This window comes from Mobula hypostoma, chromosome 7, assembly GCF_963921235.1.
Source record: "Mobula hypostoma chromosome 7, sMobHyp1.1, whole genome shotgun sequence".
Taxonomy (NCBI): domain Eukaryota; kingdom Metazoa; phylum Chordata; class Chondrichthyes; order Myliobatiformes; family Myliobatidae; genus Mobula; species Mobula hypostoma.
The window spans coordinates 43,546,589-43,565,169 of NC_086103.1; positions in this window are offsets into that span (position 1 = coordinate 43,546,589).

The following is an 18,581-nucleotide window of genomic DNA, read 5'->3' on the forward strand; positions in this document are numbered from 1 at the left end:
TTGAACTTCCCACCCCTTACCTTAAAGCCATGTCCTCTTGTATTGAGCAGTGGTGCCCTGGGGAAGAGGCACTGGCTGTCCACTCTATCTATTCTTCTTAATATCTTGTATACCTCTATCATTTCTCCTCTCATCCTCCTGCTCTCCAAAGAATAAAGCCCTAGCTCCCCTAATCTCTGATCATAATGCATACTCTCTAAACCAGGCAGCATCCTGGTAAATCTCTTCTGTACCCTTTCCAATGCTTCCACGTCCTTCCTATAGTGAGGCGACCAGAACTGGACGCAGTACTCCAAGTGTGGCCTAACCAGAGTTTTATAGAGCTGCATCATTACATTGCGACTCTTAAACTCTATCCCTCAACTTATGAAAGCTAACACCCCATAAGCTTTCTTAACTACCCTATCTAACTGTGAGGCAACTTTCAGGGATCTATGGACATGTACCCCCAGATCCCTCTGCTCCTCCACAAGTATCCTGCCATTTACTTTGTACTCTGCCTTGGAGTTTGTCCTTCCAAAGTGTACCACCTCACACTTCTCCGTGTTGAACTCCATCTGCCACTTCTCAGCCCACTTCTGCATCCTATCAATGTCTCTCTGCAATCTTCGACAATCCTCTACACTATCCACAACACCACCAACCTTTGTGTTGTCTGCAAACTTGCCAACCCACCCTTCTACCCCGATATCCAGGTCGTTAATAAAAATCACGAAAAGTAGAGGTCACAGAACAGATCCTTGTGGGACACCACTAGTCACAATCCTCCAATCTGAATGTACTCCCTCCACTACCACCCTCTGCCTTCTGCAGGCAAGCCAATTCTGAATCCACCTGGCCAAACTTCCCTGGATCCCATGCCCTCTGACTTTCTGAATAAGCCTACCGTGTGGAACCTTGTCAAATGCCTCACTAAAATCCATGTAGATCACATCCACTGCACTACCCTCATCTATATGCCTGGTCACCTCCTCAAAGAACTCTTATCAGGCTTGTTGGACACAATCTGCCCTTCACAAAGCCATGCTGACTGTCCCTGATCAGACCATGATTCTCTAAATTCCCATAGATCCTATCTCTAAGAATCTTTTCCAACAGCTTTCCCACCACAGATGTAAGGCTCACTGGTCTATAATTACCCTGACTATCCCTACTACCTTTTATGAACAAGGGACAACCTTTGCCTCCCTCCAATCCTCCGGTATCATTCCCGTGGACAACGAGGACATGAAGATCCTAGCCAGAGGCTTAGCAATCTCTTCCCTTGTCTCGTGGAGTAGCCTGGGGAATATTCCATCAGGCCCCGGGGACTTATCCGTCCTAATGTATTTTAACAACTCCAACGCCTCCTCTCCCTTAATATCAACATGCTCCAGAACATCAACCTCACTCATATCGTCCTCACCATCATCAAGTTCCCTCTCAGTGTTGAATACCGAAGAGAAGTATTCATTGAGGACCTCGCTCACTTCCACAGCCTCCAGGCACATCTTCCCACCTTTATCTCTAATCAGTCCTACCTTCACTCCTGTCGTCTTTTTGTTCTTCACATAATTGAAGAATGCCTTGGAGCTTTCCTTTACCCTACTCACCAAGGCCTTTTCACGCCCCCTTGCTCTCCTCAGCCCCTTCTTAAGCTCCTTTCTTGCTACCCTATATTCCTCAATAGACCCATCTGATCCTTGCTTCCTAAACCTCATGTATGCTGCCTTCGTCCACCTGACTAGATTTTCCACCTCACTTGTCACCCATGGTTCCTTCACTCTACCATTCTTTATCTTCCTCACTGGATAAATTTATCCCTAACATCCAGCAAGAGATCCCCAAACATTGACCACATGTCCATAGTACATTTCCCTGCAAAAACATCATCCCAATTCACACCCGCAAGTTCTAGCCTCATAGCCTCATAATTTGCCCTTCCCCAATTAAAAAATTTCCTGTCGTTTCTGATTCTATCCTTTTCCATGATAATGTTAAAGGCCAGAGATGCTCACCCACTGAGAGATCTGTGACCTGACCCGGTTCATTACCTAATACTAGATCTAGTATGGCATTCCCCCTAGTCGGCCTGTCAACATATTGTGACAAAAATCCGTCCTGGACAAACTCTGCCCCATCTAAACCATCAGATGCCATTCAATATTAGGGAAGTTAAAGTCACCCATTATAACAACCCTGTTATTTTTGCTCCTTTCCAAAAATTGCCTCCCAATCTGCTCCTCTGTATCTCTGCTGCTACCAGGGGGCCTATAGAATACTCCCAGTAGAGTAACAGCTCCCTTCCTGTTCCTGACTTGTACCCATATTGACTCAAAAGAGGATCCTGCTACATTACACACCCCTTCTGTAGCTGTAATAGTATCCCTGACCAGTAATGCCACCCCTTCTACCCCTTTTCCCCCCTCTCTATCCCTTTTAAAGCACTGAAATCCAGGAATATTGAGAATCCATTCCTGCCCCGGTGCCAGCCAAATCTCTGTAATGGCCACTTCATCATAATTCCACGTATGTATCCAAGCTCTCAGTTCATCACCTTTGTTCCTGATGCTTCTTGCATTGAAGTACACACATTTCAGCCCTTCTACCTTCCTACCTTTACACCCTTTATTCTGCTTCTCTTTCCTCAAAGCCTCTTTATATGTTAGATCTGGCTTTACTCCATGCACTATACTTGCAGTTCTCGCATGACCTTTATCCTCCTCCACCTCACTATCTGCTCTAACACTCTGGTTCCCCTCCCCCTGCAAATCTAGTTTAAACCCCTCGGAGCAGCACTAGCAAACCTTCCGGCAAGGATGTTAGTCCCCCTCCAGTACAGGTGCAACCCGTTCCGTCGGAACAGGTCCCACCTTCCCTGGAACAAGGCCCAATTATTCAGAAACATGAAGTCCTCCCTCCTGCACCAACTCCTTAGCCTCGTATTTAGCCGCATTGTCTTCTTATTTCTAGCTTCACTAGCACGTGGCACGGGTTGCAATCCTGAGATTGCAACCCTGGAGGTCCTGTCCTTCAACTTTGCACCTAACTCCCTAAACTCTCTTTGCAGGACCTCTTCCTTCTTCCTATACACGTCATTGGCCCCTACATGGACCACGACATCTGGTGGCTCACCCTCCTTCCTGCGAATACCGAGAACTCGATCCGAGATATCGCGAACCCTGGCACCAGGGAGGCAATAGACCATCCGGGATTCTCAATCTCTCCCACAGAACCTCCTATCTGTCCCCCTAACTATCGAATCCCCTATCACTACTGCTCTCCTCTTTTCCCTCCTTCCCTTCTGAGCTGAGGGTCCAGTCTCGGTGCCAGAGACGTGACCACTGCATCTTGTCTCCGGTAGGTCGTCCCCACCAACAGTATCCAAAACGGTATACTCATTGTATAATGTGGAAAGAAGGAGTCCCAACAACACTAGTCATTGGCAGCCAACAAGAAAAGGCTCCCTTTAGTTCCACTCTTCGCCTCCTGTCAATCAGCCAATGTTCCATGCAAGTATAGGGTAAGGTAATTGGTGCAAATGTACATAATTCACAACCACCAACACTGAGTTGAGGTTTCACTTTAAGAGGCTGGTCTGACATAATGTAATTACATAAAGGGTTTTTAGTGTGCTTTGAGGTTAGTTTTTTTGGTGCTCAATAAATGAATTTCTAAGGCTTTTCTGAAATATAAAACGCCTCACTTCATTTTATTAGTGAACACCTACATTGGTGAGCCCAATTCTGTAGGATGATTCCAGAGTTATTGAACATTTCAGCCAACGCAGTCGCACTGAGACTGCTGGAGTTTTGGGAGCAAAATTCCATTACTTGGTTTGTACAAGTGGAGGCTCAACTCGTGCTTCAAGGAATCTCCACCGACAACACCAGTTTGCTGTTCTCGGTGTCGGATGTGGGAGGCCCTGGAGTCTCCAAGCCTCCCGGACGTCTACATCTGCGCCAAGTGCATCGAGATGCAGCTCCTAAGGGACCGCGTTACGGAACTGGAGCTGCAGCTCGATGACCTTCGTCTGGTCAGGGAGAGTGAGGAGGTGATAGAGAGGAGTGGAAGGCAGGTGGTCACGCCGGGGCCACGGGAGGCAGACAAGTGGGTCACGGTTAGGAGGGGGAAGGGGAAAAGGAAGGTGATGGGGAGTACCCCGGCGGCTGTGCCCCTTAACAACAGGTACTCCTGTTTGAGTACTGTTGGGGGGGACAGCTTACCCGGGGGAAGCGACAGTGGCCCTGCCTCCGGCACAGAGTCTGGCCCTGTAGCTCAGAAGGGTAGGGCAAGGAAGAGGAGGGCAGTTGTGATAGGGGACTCGATAGTAAGGGGGTCAGATAGGCGATTCTGTGGACGCAGTCCAGAGACTCGGATGGTAGTTTGCCTCCCTGGTGCCAGGGTCCGGGATATTTCTGATCGTGTCCAAGATATCCTGAAGTGGGAGGGTGAAGAGCCAGAGGTCCTGGTACATATAGGTACCAATGACATAGGTAGGAAAAGGGATGAGGTCCTGAAAGAAGAATATAGGGAGCTAGGAAGGGAGTTGAGAAAAAGGACCGCAAAGGTAGTAATCTCGGGATTACTGCCTGTGCCACGCGACAGTGAGAGTAGGAATGCGATGAGGTGGAGGATAAATGCGTGGCTGAGGGATTGGAGCAGGGGGCAGGGATTCAAGTTTTTGGATCATTGGGACCTCTTTTGGCGCAGGTGTGACCTGTACAAAAAGGACGGGTTACACTTAAATCCTCGGGGGACCAATATCCTGGCAGGGAGATTAGCGGGGGCTACTGAGGTGACTTTAAACTAGAATGGTTGGGGGGTGGGAATCAAATTAAAGCGGCTAGGTGTGAGGAGGTTAGTTCACAACAGAGGGATGGGAACCAGTGCAGAGAGACAGAGGGGTGTAAAGTGAGCGTAGAAGCAAAAAGTACAAAGGGGAAAAGTAAAAGTGGCAGGCCGACAAATCCAGGGCAAGCATTAAAAAGGGCTAAGAGAGTTGTAAAAGAGTGCCTGAAGGCTTTATGTGTCAATGCAAGGAGCATTCGTAATAAGGTGGATGAATTGAAAGTGCAGATTGTTATTAATGATTATGATATAGTTGGGATCACAGAGACATGGCTCCAGGGTGACCAGGGATGGGAGCTCAACGTTCAGGGATATTCAATATTCAGGAGGGATAGACACGAAGGAAGGGGAGGTGGGGTGGCGTTGCTGGTTAAAAAAGAGATTAACGCAATAGAAAGGAAGGACATAAGCCGGGAAGATGTGGAATCGATATGGGTAGAGCTGCGTAACACTAAGGGGCAGAAGACGCTGCTGGGAGTTGTGTACAGGCCACCTAACAGTAGTAGTGAGGTCGGAGATGGTATTAAACAGGAAATTAGAAATGTGTGCAATAAAGGAACAGCAGTTATAATGGGTGACTTCAATCTACATGTAGACTGGGTGAACCAAATTGGTAAAGGTGCTGAGGAAGAGGATTTCTTGGAATGTATGCGGGATGGTTTTTTGAACCAACATGTCGAGGAACCGACTAGAGAGCAGGCTATTCTGGACTGGGTTTTGAGCAATGAGGAAGGGTTAATTAGCGATCTTGTCGTGAGAGGCCCCTTGGGTAAGAGTGACCATAATATGGTGGAATTCTTCATTAACATGGAGAGTGACGTAGTTAATTCAGAAACAAAGGTTCTGAACTTAAAGAGGGGTAACTTTGAAGGTATGAGACATGAATTAGCTAAGATAGACTGGCAAATGACACTTCAAGGATTGACGGTGGATATGCAATGGCAGGCATTTAAAGGTTGCATGGATGAACTACAACAATTGTTCATCCCAGTTTGGCAAAAGAATAAATCAAGGAAGGTAGTGCACCCGTGGCTGACAAGAGAAATTAGGGATAGCATCAATTCCAAAGAAGTAGCATACAAATTAGCCAGAGAAAGTGGCTCACCTGAGGACTGGGAGAAATTCAGAGTTCAGCAGAGGAGGACAAAGGGCTTAATTAGGAAGGGGAAAAAAGATTATGAGAGAAAACTGGCAGAGAACATAAAAACGGACTGTAAAAGCTTTTATAGATATGTAAAAAGGAAAAGACTGATAAAGACAAATGTAGGTCCCCTGCAAACAGAAACAGGTGAATTGATTATGGGGAGCAAGGACATGGCAGACCAATTGAATAATTACTTTGGTTCTGTCTTCACTAAGGAGGACATAAATAATCTTCCAGAAATAGTAAGGGACAGAGGGTCCAGTGAGATGGAGGAACTGAGCGAAATACATGTTAGTAGGGAAGTGGTGTTAGGTAAATTGAAGGGATTGAAGGCAGATAAATCCCCAGGGCCAGATGGTCTGCATCCCAGAGTGCTTAAGGAAGTGGCCCAAGAAATAGTGGATGCATTAGTGATAATTTTTCAAAACTCGTTAGATTCTGGACTAGTTCCTGAGGATTGGAGGGTGGCTAATGTAACCCCACTTTTTAAAAAAGGAGGGAGAGAGAAACCGGGGAATTATAGGCCGGTTAGCCTAACGTCGGTGGTGGGGAAACTGCTGGAGTCAGTTATCAAGGATGTGATAACAGCACATTTGGAAAGCGGTGAAATGATCGGACAAAGTCAGCATGGATTTGTGAAAGGAAAATCATGTCTGACGAATCTCATAGAATTTTTTGAGGATGTAACTAGTAGAGTGGATAGGGGAGAACCAGTGGATGTGGTATATTTGGATTTTCAAAAGGCTTTTGACAAGGTCCCACATAGGAGATTAGTGTGCAAACTTAAAGCACACGGTATTGGGGGTAAGGTATTGGTGTGGGTGGAGAATTGGTTAGCAGACAGGAAGCAAAGAGTGGGAATAAACGGGACCTTTTCAGAATGGCAGGCGGTGACTAGTGGGGTACCGCAAGGCTCAGTGCTGGGACCCCAGTTGTTTACAATATATATTAATGACTTGGATGAGGGAATTAAATGCAGCATCTCCAAGTTTGCGGATGACACGAAGCTGGGTGGCAGTGTTAGCAGTGAGGAGGATGCTAAGAGGATGCAGGGTGACTTGGATAGGTTGGGTGAGTGGGCAAACTCATGGCAGATGCAATTTAATGTGGATAAATGTGAAGTTATCCACTTTGGTGGCAAAAATAGGAAAACAGATTATTATCTGAATGGTGGCCGATTAGGAAAAGGGGAGGTGCAACGAGACCTGGGTGTCATTATACACCAGTCATTGAAAGTGGGCATGCAGGTACAGCAGGCGGTGAAAAAGGCGAACGGTATGCTGGCATTTATAGCGAGAGGATTCGAGTACAGGAGCAGGGAGGTACTACTGCAGTTGTACAAGGCCTTGGTGAGACCACACCTGGAGTATTGTGTGCAGTTTTGGTCCCCTAATCTGAGGAAAGACATCTTTGCCATAGAGGGAGTACAAAGAAGGTTCACCAGATTGATTCCTGGGATGGCAGGTCTTTCATATGAAGAAAGACTGGATGAACTGGGCTTGTACTCGTTGGAATTTAGAAGATTGAGGGGGGATCTGATTGAAACGTATAAGATCCTAAAGGGATTGGACAGGCTAGATGCAGGAAGATTGTTCCCGATGTTGGGGAGGTCTAGAACGAGGGGTCACAGTTTGAGGATAGAGGGGAAGCCTTTTAGGACCGAGGTTAGGAAAAACTTCTTCACACAGAGAGTGGTGAATCTGTGGAATTCTCTGCCACAGCAAACTGTTGAGGCCAGTTCATTAGCTATGTTTAAAAGGAAGTTAGATATGGCCCTTGTGGCTACAGGGGTCAGGGGGTATGGAGGGAAGGCTGGGTTCTGAGTTGGATGATCAGCCATGATCATAATAAATGGCGGTGCAGGCTCGAAGGGCCGAATGGCCTACTCCTGCACCTATTTTCTATGTTTCTATGTTTCTATGTTTCTATGTAGTGGTGTTACCCAGCAACTCCACAGCTGTGAGAATGGTGAGTGACGACGGGTGACGTGGGTGACACTCCTCTTCAGTGGGCAATGTTGCACATGGGACTTCGTCCTGGCTAAAGCAGCTAGACCTCTGCTCGGTGCAGATTTCCTGCGTGCCCGAGGACTGTTGGTTGGTCTTAAGAACTGCTGGGTTGTGGATGTCAAGGACCTTAGGTTGTTACCCTGCTCCCACAGTAAATTCCCCACATTAACTCTGTGAGTTTACTCAACTGCTGGGCAAATTCCTAAACCTCACCAAGTTCACGTTCTCCACGACTGTCACAAAACATGGGGTCAGACACTACGTTCCCACGACTGGCCCGCCAGTCCATGCCTGCACACGTAGATTGGACCCAGAAAAGCTGGCAACTGCGAATGCTGAGTTTGTCAACACAGAAACACTTGGTGTTGTATGCCGGTTGAGTGGCCCTGGGCTTTGCCCCTCCATATGGACCCCAGGTTTGATGCTGGTTGCCGCCCATGTGTTTTCTGTGCCTTAACGAGGTTCTCCCCCACCCCCGCTACCCAGTCCCACCCATCCAAGACATTCCAGCACATTTAGCAGGAACATCATTTTTTCTAAATTGATTTAGTTAGGGGCTACCATCAGGTGCATGTGTGCTTGGAGGACATTACCAAACCAGCCATGATAATCCCATCTGGCCTCTTTGAGTTTCTGCACATGCTGTTTGGGTTAAAAAATGCAGCACAAACTATGCAATGCCTGATGGACTCTGTACTTTAAAAAAAACTTAGATTTTCCTTTTGTTTACTTGGATGACATACTTGTCGCCAGTGCATCCAAATCCAAACATCTACCCCATCTCCACACACTTTCCTTGCGTTTAAGCCAACATGAGTTGATTATTAACCCTGCTAAATGCCAGTTTGGATTGTCAACCATTGACTCTCTAGGCTGTTGCATTTCCACAGAAAGTGCAAAACACTTCCCATCGAAAGTAGCTGCTATTATGGGTTTCCCACTGCTCTACACTACTAAACAAACTACAGGAGTTTTTGGGCATGGTGAATTTCTATCAGCACTTAATTCTGCGAGCTGCTGAACTTGTGCTTCCCCTGTGTAGTGTGCTTGAAGGCAATACCCCTAATTAAATGCTTGACTGGTCAGTGGATATGACCAGGGCATTTGATGATACCAAATGAGCTCTTTCTAATGCAACCCTACTGGAGCATCTGCTCCCAAAAGCACCTATAGCCATTACTATGGAGCTTCAGACCATGCTGTGGGTGCCATGCTCAAACAGTTGGTCAGAGGTGTGAGGCAGCTGCTCTATCCCTCCAAAAGAAAATACAGCACGTTTGACCGTGAACTTCTCCGTCTATATCTGGCTGTCCGCCATTTTCAGTTTTTACTCAAGGGTCACCATTTCACAAACCCCTCGTGTATGCAATGGCCAAAATATCAGACCCTTGGTCTGCACAGCAGCAACACCACCTGGCCTACATATCCGAGTTCACAACTGACATACAACATATCGGGCGGGGGGGGGGGGGGAACAATACTGTGACTGATTGCCTGTCACGGCCAGTTGTTGAGGCCGTACACAAAGGGGATGACTATGCCGGCATGGCAGACAATCCAGCTACTGACTCTCAGGTCTAGGCTAACAACAGCAGTCATGGGTTTGCGGATGGCTGACATTAAGTTTGGTGAAACTGGGATTTCTGTCCTGTGCAATATATTAACCAATTGTCCTCACCCCATCGTGCTCGCAGACTGGAGGTATACTGTTTTTTGATTCCATAGGTGGCCTTGCGCATCTGGGCTGGAAGGCCTTGCAGAAACTGGCTGCACTAAAGTTTGTGTGGCATGGCCTTTGAAAGGATGTGCATGATTGGACTGCAGCCTGAGTGGAGCGCCAGCAAGCAAAAATTAACAGTCATGTTCATGCATCATGGCACCTTTTGAGGTCCCTGAGTGACAGTTTGATCATGTTAATGTGGACCTTGTTGGTCCTCATTTCCTCCTCCCCACGATTTCACTCGCCTCCTTACCGTGGTGGACCAGGTGGCCAGAGGTTATTCCCCTAATATCGACGACGGCTGCAGATGTGGCTTGGACATTCATCAGCACCTGGGCTGCTCGGCTTGGCACCCCATCTGATATTTCCTCTGACTATTGTCCCTGATCCATATCAAACCTCTGGGCTGTGATGGCTCAGAACCTGGGCGTCAGGCTATATCACATCATGGCATATCTCCCATAGTCCAATTGCCTATGAGAGCTGTTTCACCCTTAAAGGCTGCTCTGAGGCCTTCCCTGACTGATGAGTGTTGGCATAATCCTCTCCCATGGGTCCTGTGTGGGCTCAGAACTGCGTCAGAAGAGAACATGCAGTCGTCCTTAGCTGAGTTGGTATACGGACGGCCGTTACAAGTGCCAGGTAATTTCATTCTGGATGCCTTGAATGCGTAGTCAGCCTCTCAACAGAGTTCCACCCTCCTCAGTAAACTAAATTCTCTTCCCCCTATTTTTATCTCCCATCGTGGCGTACAGCACTGCTGGATTCCTGTTGAACTACATTCCACCTTGTTTGTTTTCATCTGCCATGATGCACACCAACGTCCCCATAGACCCTTTACAATGGGCCATTCTACATTTTGGAATGGAGGAAAAATGACTTTTATCATAGTTAAGAAAGGTAAACTTGAACGGATTTCAGTAGATCGCCTTAAACCGGCCCACCAAGATTTGGAAGATTCTGCTTACCATGCCCCTGCCATCCCAACATGACGATGAGCATATCAATGCATCTCTGGATGAGCCAGGGGCACCTGCTGTTCCTCCACCCTTGAAACATAGGACCCGAGTCATGGGGTTTGTTCCAGCTACAGACAGGCGTACACTGCCGGTTTCAGTGAATTCTGTAATCGGGGAAAATGTACATAATGCACAACCACTGACAGTAAGTTGGGGTTTCACGTTCAAGAGGCTGGTCTGATGTGATGACATAATTACATAGAGGATCTTTAGTGTGCTTTTCAGTTTTTTGGTGTTCAATAAATAAGTTTCTACGACTCTTCTAAAACAAAATGGCTCTGGCGTTTCGTTTGCAAAAACCTACACTAATATCTTTCCTGTAATACCATGGGCTCTTAACTTGTTAGGCAGCCTGATGTGTTAAAGCCCTTCTGAAAATACAAATAGACAATGTCCACCTATTTTGCTTTGTTTATCCTGCTTGTAATTTCCTCAAAGAATTCCAACAGATTTGTCAGGCAAGATTTTCCTTAAGGAAACCATGCTGACTTCAGCGTATTTTATCATGTGCCTCCAAGTACCCCAAAACCACATCCTTAGCAATTGACTCCAACATCTTCCCAACCACAGAGGTCAGACTAACTGCCTATAATTTCCTTTCTTCTGTTTCTCTCCCTTCTTGAAAATTGCAAATTTCCAATCTTATTTAATTCTTGAACCATCATTACTAATGCCTCCACAATCTCTCCAGCTACTACTTTCAGAACCCTGGGGTGTAGACCATCTGGTCCAGGTGACTTATCAACCTTCAGACATCTTTCAGTTTCCCAAGCACCTTCTTCCTATAGTGGCAACTTCACTCACTTTGCCCCCTGACACTTTTGTACTTCCAGCATACTGTTAGAGTCTTCCACAGTACAGACTGATGCAAAATACTTATTCAGTTCATCATCTTTTTCCTTCTCCCCCGTTACACATCTGCGGCATAATTTTCCAATGGTCCAATATCTACTCTCTCACATCTCTTTTACTCTTTATATATCAGAAGATACTTTTGGTATCTTCTTTGATATTATTAGCTTACCTTCATATTCCATCTTTACCTTAATGACTTTTTTAGTTGGCCTTCTGTTGGTATTTATAAGTTTCCCAATCCTCTAAATTCCCAGTAACTTTTGCTCTATTATATGTCCTCTCTTTGGCTTTTATATTGGCTTTGACTTCCCTTGTCAACCACGATTGCATCATCCTGCCTTTAGAATACTACTTCTTTGGGATGTATCTGACCTGTGCCTTCTGAATTGCTTTTAGAAACTCCAGCCATTGCTGCTCTACCAGCATCCCTGCTAGTGTCCCCTTGCAAACAACTTTGGCCAGCTTCTTTCTCATGCCTCTATAGTTATTCTGCCAACATAGTTGTGTCATTTATAGATGGTGTTTGAGCTGTGCCTAGCCACACAGTTGTGGTGTAGATAGAGTAGATCAGAGGGCTAAGCATGCATCATCGGAAGATCAGAGGTGGATAGGGTCAGCAACTTTAAAATTTCTTGGTGTTTTTATTTCAGAGGACCTGTCCTGGGCCCAGCACGTAAGTGCAATTATGAAGAAAGCACGGCAGCTCCTCTACTTCCTTGGGAGTCTGTGGAGATTTGGCATGACATTTAAATCTTTGACAAACTTCTATAGATGTGTAGTGGTGACTATATTGACTGGCTGCATCACAGCCTGGTATGGAAGCACCAATGCCCTCAAATAGAAAATCCCATAAAACGTAGTTGATATGACCCAGTGCATCATTGGTAAAGCCCTCCCCACCATCGAGCACATGAAGAGTTGTTGCAGGAAAGCAGCATCCATCATTTGGGACCACAACCACCCAGGACATGCTCTCTTCTCACTACTGCCATCAGAAAGAAAGTACCAGAGCCTCAGGACTCTCACCACCAGGTTCAGAAACAGTTATTACTCCTCAACCATCAAGCCCTTGAACCAAAGGAGAAGCTGCAGAGGGTTGTAATTTTAGTCAGTTCCATCTTGGGTACTAGCCTACAAAGTACACAGGACATCTTCAAGGAACAGTGTCTCAGAAAGGCAGCGTCCATTATTAAGGACCTCCAGCACCCAGGGCATGCCCTTTTCTCATTGTTACCACTAAGTAGGAGGTACAGAATCCTGATGGCACACACTCAGCGATTCAGGAACAGCTTCTTCCCCTCTGCCATCCGATTCCTAAATGGACACTGCCTCACTTTTTAAAAAATATATAGTATTTCTGTTTTTTGCACGATTTTTCATCTATTCAATATACGTACACTGAATAAGATTTACTCATTATTTTTTTTCTTCTATATTATGTATCGCAAAGAACTGCTGCTGCTAAGTTAATAAATTTCACGTCACATGCCGGTGGTAATAAACCTGATTCTGATTCTGATCTTCACTTATTTGCACTTCCTCCATCATTGAAATGTTCTCACAACCTACGGCCTCACTTTCAAGGACTATTCATCTTATGTTCTTGATATTCATTGCTTATCTACCTATCTACTTATTATCATTCCTTTATTTTTGTATGTGGACAGTGTTGTCTTTTGTACACTGGTTGAACAGCCAGATGGTGGGGTCTATTATTTTAGTAGTCATAGTCATAGTCATACTTTATTGATCCCGGGGGAAATTGGTTTTCATTACAGTTGCACCATAAATAATAAATAGTAATAAAACCATAAATAATTAAATAGTAATACGTAAATTATGCCAGGAAATAAGTCCAGGACCAGACTATTGGCTCAGGGTGTCTGACCCTCCAAGGGAGGAGTTGTAAAGTTTGATGGCCACAGGCAGGAATGACTTCCTATGACGCTCGGTGCTGCATCTCGGTGGAATGAGTCTCTGGCTGAATGTACTCCTGTGCCCAACCAGTACATTATGTAGTGGATGCATTGTCCAAGATGGCATGCAACTTGGACAGCATCCTCTTTTCAGACACCACCGTCAGAGAGTCCAGTTCCATCCCCACAACATCACTGGCCTTTCGAATGAGTTTGTTGATTCTGTTGGTGTCTGCTACCCTCAGCCTGCTGCCCCAGCACACAACAGCAAACATGATCGCACTGGCCACCACAGACTCGTAGAACATTCTCAGCATCGTCCGGCAGATGTTAAAGGACCTCAGTCTCCTCAGGAAATAGAGACGGCTCTGAGTAGACAGCCTCAGTGTTCTTTGACCAGTCCAGTTTATTGTCAATTCGTATCCCCAGGTACTTGTAATCCTCCACCATGTCCACACTGACCCCCTGGATGGAAACAGGGGTCACCGGTACCTTAGCTCTCCTCAGGTCTACCACCAGCTCCTTAGTCTTTTTCACATTAAGCTGCAGATAATTCTGCTCACACCATGTGACAAAGTTTCCTATCGTAGCCTTGTATTCAGCCTCATCTCCCTTGCTGATGCATCCAACTATGGCAGAGTCATCAGAAAACTTCTGAAGATGACAAAACTCTGTGCAGTAGTTGAAATCCAAGGTGTAAATGGTGAAGAGAAAGGGAGACAAGACAGTCCCCTGTGGAGCCCCAGTGCTGCTGATCACTCTGTCAGACACACACTGTTGCAAGCACAAGTACTGTGGTCTGTCAGTCAGGTAATCAAGAATCCATGACACCAGGAAAGCATCCACCTGCATCGCTGTCAGCTTCTCCCCCAGCAGAGCAGGGTGGATGGTGTTGAACGCACTGGAGAAGTCAAAAAACATGACCCTCACAGTGCTCGCTGGCTTGTCCAGGTGGGCGTAGACACGGTTCAGCAGGTAGCTGATGGCATCCTTAACTCCTAGTCGGGGCTGGTAGGCGAACTAGAGGGGATCTAAGTGTGGCCTGGCCATAGGCTGGAGCAGCTCCAGAACAAGTCTCTCCAGGGTCTTCATGATGTGGGAGGTCAATGCCACCGGTCTGTAGTCATTGAGGCTGCTGGGGCGTGGTGTCTTCAGAACAGGGACAAGGCAGGACGTCTTCCACAGCACAGGAACCCTCCGGAGCCTCAGGCTCATGTTGAATACATGGCGAAGTACTCCACATAGCTGAAGGGCACAGGCTTTGAGCACCCTGGTACTGACACCATCCGGTCCCGCAGCCTTGCTTAGGTTGAGACATTTCAGCTGTCTTCTCACCTGTTCAGCTGTGAAGCCCACCATGGTGGTTTCGTGTGGGGAAGGGGTATAGTCATGAGAGCAGGGTGGGGGACTGTGAGGAGGGGTAGGAGGGGAGAGTGGAATATGTGTTGGTTGGGGGCCGACAACAGATGACTCATGTGGGGGATGGGCAGGGGCCACAATGTCAAATCTGTTAAAGAACAGGTTAAGTTTGTTGGCCCTGTCCACACTGCCTTCAGCTCCTCTGTTGCTAGTTTGCCGGAACCCAGTGATGGTCCTCATCCCCCTCCAGACCTCTCTCATGTTGTTCTGTTGGAGTTTCCACTCAAGCTTCCTCCTGTACCTGTCTTTAGCCTCCCTGATCCTGGCTTTCAGGTCACTCTGTATTGCCCTCAGCTCCTCCCTATTTCCATCTCTAAACGCCCTCTTTTTAGCGTTCAGGATGTCCTTAATGTCCTTTGTTACCCATGGCTTGTTATTTGAATAACAAAGGACAGTTTTTGTCGGAACATTGCAGTCCACACAGAAGTTGATGTAATCAGTGATGCACTCTGTGAGCCCATCAATATCCTCTCCATGTAGCTCACAGAGTGCCTGCCAGAGAGTGCCTTTACTCTCATGGTTATTACTCTATTATGAATTTATTGAATATGCCCACCAGAAATTGAATCTCAGGGTGGTATGTGGTGACATACATGTACTTAGATAGTAAATTTACTTTGAATAATATAAAGGAGGATGCTGAAGTTTTTTTCAGACGAATAAAGATTAAAAGAGGGGTAAGAATGGACATCGGACTACTGGAGAATGACACTGGAGATGTAGCATTGGGGAATGAAGAAATGGCAGATAAACTGAATAAGTATTTTGCACCAGTCTTCACTGTGGAAGACACCAGCAACATGCCAGAAGTTTGAGAGAGTCAGGGGGCAGAAGTGAGTGTAGTCACTGTTACTAAGGAGAAGGTGCTTGGGAAGTTGAAAGGTCTGAAGGTAGATAAGTCATTTGGACCAGATGGCCTACACTCAGGATTCTGAGAGAGGCAGCTAAAGAGGCATTAGTAGTGATCTTTCAAGAATCTCTTAACAATTTGCTTTGAACTTTTGAACTATGTAACAGTAACATTTTATTCTGCATTCTCCTGTTGTTTAACCTTGTACTACCTCAATACACTGATGTAATGAATTGATTTGTATGAAAAATACAAGTTTTTCAGTGTGCCACTGCAAATATGACAATAGTAAACCAAGTTAACAATTTAATTCCCAAATTTTTGTGAAAATTGTTCAATGAAAAGTAAAAATCTTTAAAGCAACATTGAAGAAGATCAGGTAATTCATCGCACTTTTTATTCCTAACAATCAAAATGCTTTCCTTTATTTAGTTAGTGTTTCATAGGCAAATACTGACCAATCATCAGGAAATTGCTGCCAAAATTTTAATAAAATTACATTTGGCATTTAGTAACATCTTGGTATATGCGTAAACTATACTTTGGAAAATATTTTATTTGTAAGTCTTGTGCTTTGGGGAGAAAATTATTTCGGCCACCGAATGAATTATTCAGATTAAGAATTATGTAGTGCTGTGATTTTTTTTGAACTGCAAATACATTATTAGGTACAGTACTTCCACCAGGGGGGGCTCTAAATGACAATCCAATTTCGCCATATTCTTAGATCACGTGTGTTTCGAACATCTATTAGATGCAGCCTTGAAAGTATGGAACTTTGCTACTGAATATTTGTCTTCTAAGTTACAAACGTTTTATGAGACAATATTTACAATAGATAATGTAACATAAGAATAAATTAAAACTTATTGAATATAGAGAAAAATATTATTTAATCAGAAGACAAGATCTGAAATATGATTTGGTATTCTAACTGACACTTATCCAAGGTCTTTTTTTTAACAAATTTCTGTTGAATGTCTGTTTTAGGCCAGAATTAAATTGATCAGGTAATTTCCCCTGTTACTTCTGGGTGCTGGAAAGGAATTGGAGTTATTTTGCTCATTTGCTGTGTACATCATTTGATGTATTTTGCTGGAGAAATCTGTATCTTTCAAGGATTTGGCTGTAGATACTTTAAAACAGGACCTTATCAAAACAGTTCCAGACAAGCAACAAAGTTGCTGGTGAACGCAGCAGGCCAGGTAACATCTCTAGGAAGAGGTACAGTTGACGTTTCGGGCTGAGACCCTTGGTCAGGACTAACTGAAGGAAGAGCTAGTAAAAGATTTGAAAGGGGGAGGGGGAGGGGGAGATCCAAAATGATAGGAGAAGACAGGAGGGGGAGGGATGGAGCCAAGAGCTGGACAGGTGATTGGCAAATGGGATATGAGAGGATCATGGGACAGGAGGCCCAGGGAGAAGGGAAAGGGGTGGGGGGAACCCAGAGGATGGGCAAGGGGTATAGTGAGAAGGACAGAGGGAGAAAAAGGAGTTCTAGACAAGTGTGTGCTTACAAATTCATTCAGAATCTTCTCCAATCAGAAGCCCTAGATGAACCATGAGATCTGTAATCTGCTGAGGACCAGATCAGAGGCATTTAAGTCTTCTGACCCAGAAAGTTACAAAAAGTCCAGGTACGATATCGGGAACGCCATCTCATGGGCTAAGTGGCAATTCCGGACTAAACTTGAGTCAATGAAGGATGCTTGACAGTTACGGCAGGGATTGAATACGATCTCCTCTTAGAGTGTTAATTCAAGCAACATAGGCAACAGCGGGGCTTCACTTACAGATGAGCTCAATGCCTTCTATGCTCACCACCCAGTATGCTCTCTTCTCACTGCTGCCATCAGGAAGAAGGTACAGGAGTCTCAGACTCACACCACCAGCTTCATGAAGTTATTAACCCCTCAATCATCAGGGTCTTGAACCAAAGTGAATAACTTCACTCAACTTTCCTTGCTCCATCACTGAAATGTTCCCACAGCCTGTGGACTCGCTTTCAAGGACTCTTCATCTCATGTTCTCATTATAAGACCATAAGATACAGGAGCAGAATTAGTCTATTTTGCCCATCGAGTCTGCTCTGCCATTTCACCATGGCTGATCTATTTCCCTCTCAGCCCAAATCTCCTGTCTTCTCCCCATATCCCTTCATGAATCAACCAACCTTTGCCTTAAATATACCCACTGATTTGGCCTCCAGGGCACCCTGTGGTAATGAATTCCACAAAATCTCTACTCTCTGGCTAAAAAAATTCCTCCTTACCTCCGTTCTAAATGGACGTCCCTCTATCTGTGGCTGTGTCACGAGAGGAAACATCCTCACCACATCCACTCTATCGAAGCCTTTCAACATTCAGAAGATTTCAATGTGATTTCCCCACGCCCATTCTTCTGAATCCCAGTGAATATGGGGCCAGAGCCATCAAACACTCCTCATATGAAAAGCCTTTCAATCCCAGAATCATATCCGTGAATCTCCTTTGAACCCTCTCCAATGTCAGTGCATACTTTCTTAGCTAAGAGGCCCAAAACTGCTTACAATACTCCAAGTGAGGCCTCAGCATTACATCCTTGCTTTTATATTCTAGTCCTCTTGAAATGAATGCTAACATTGCATTTGCCTTCCTCACCACCAACTCAATGTGCAAATTAACCTTTAGGGTAGGGGTCGCCAACCCATCGATCGCGATCGACTGGTTGATCTTTGAGACTTTCCCAGTAGATCCCGAAGAAAAATCAAAAATAAATACACAAATGCTGTTGTAATGTGAACATTATAAAAGTAAGTAATACTAATTAGGATAATATAG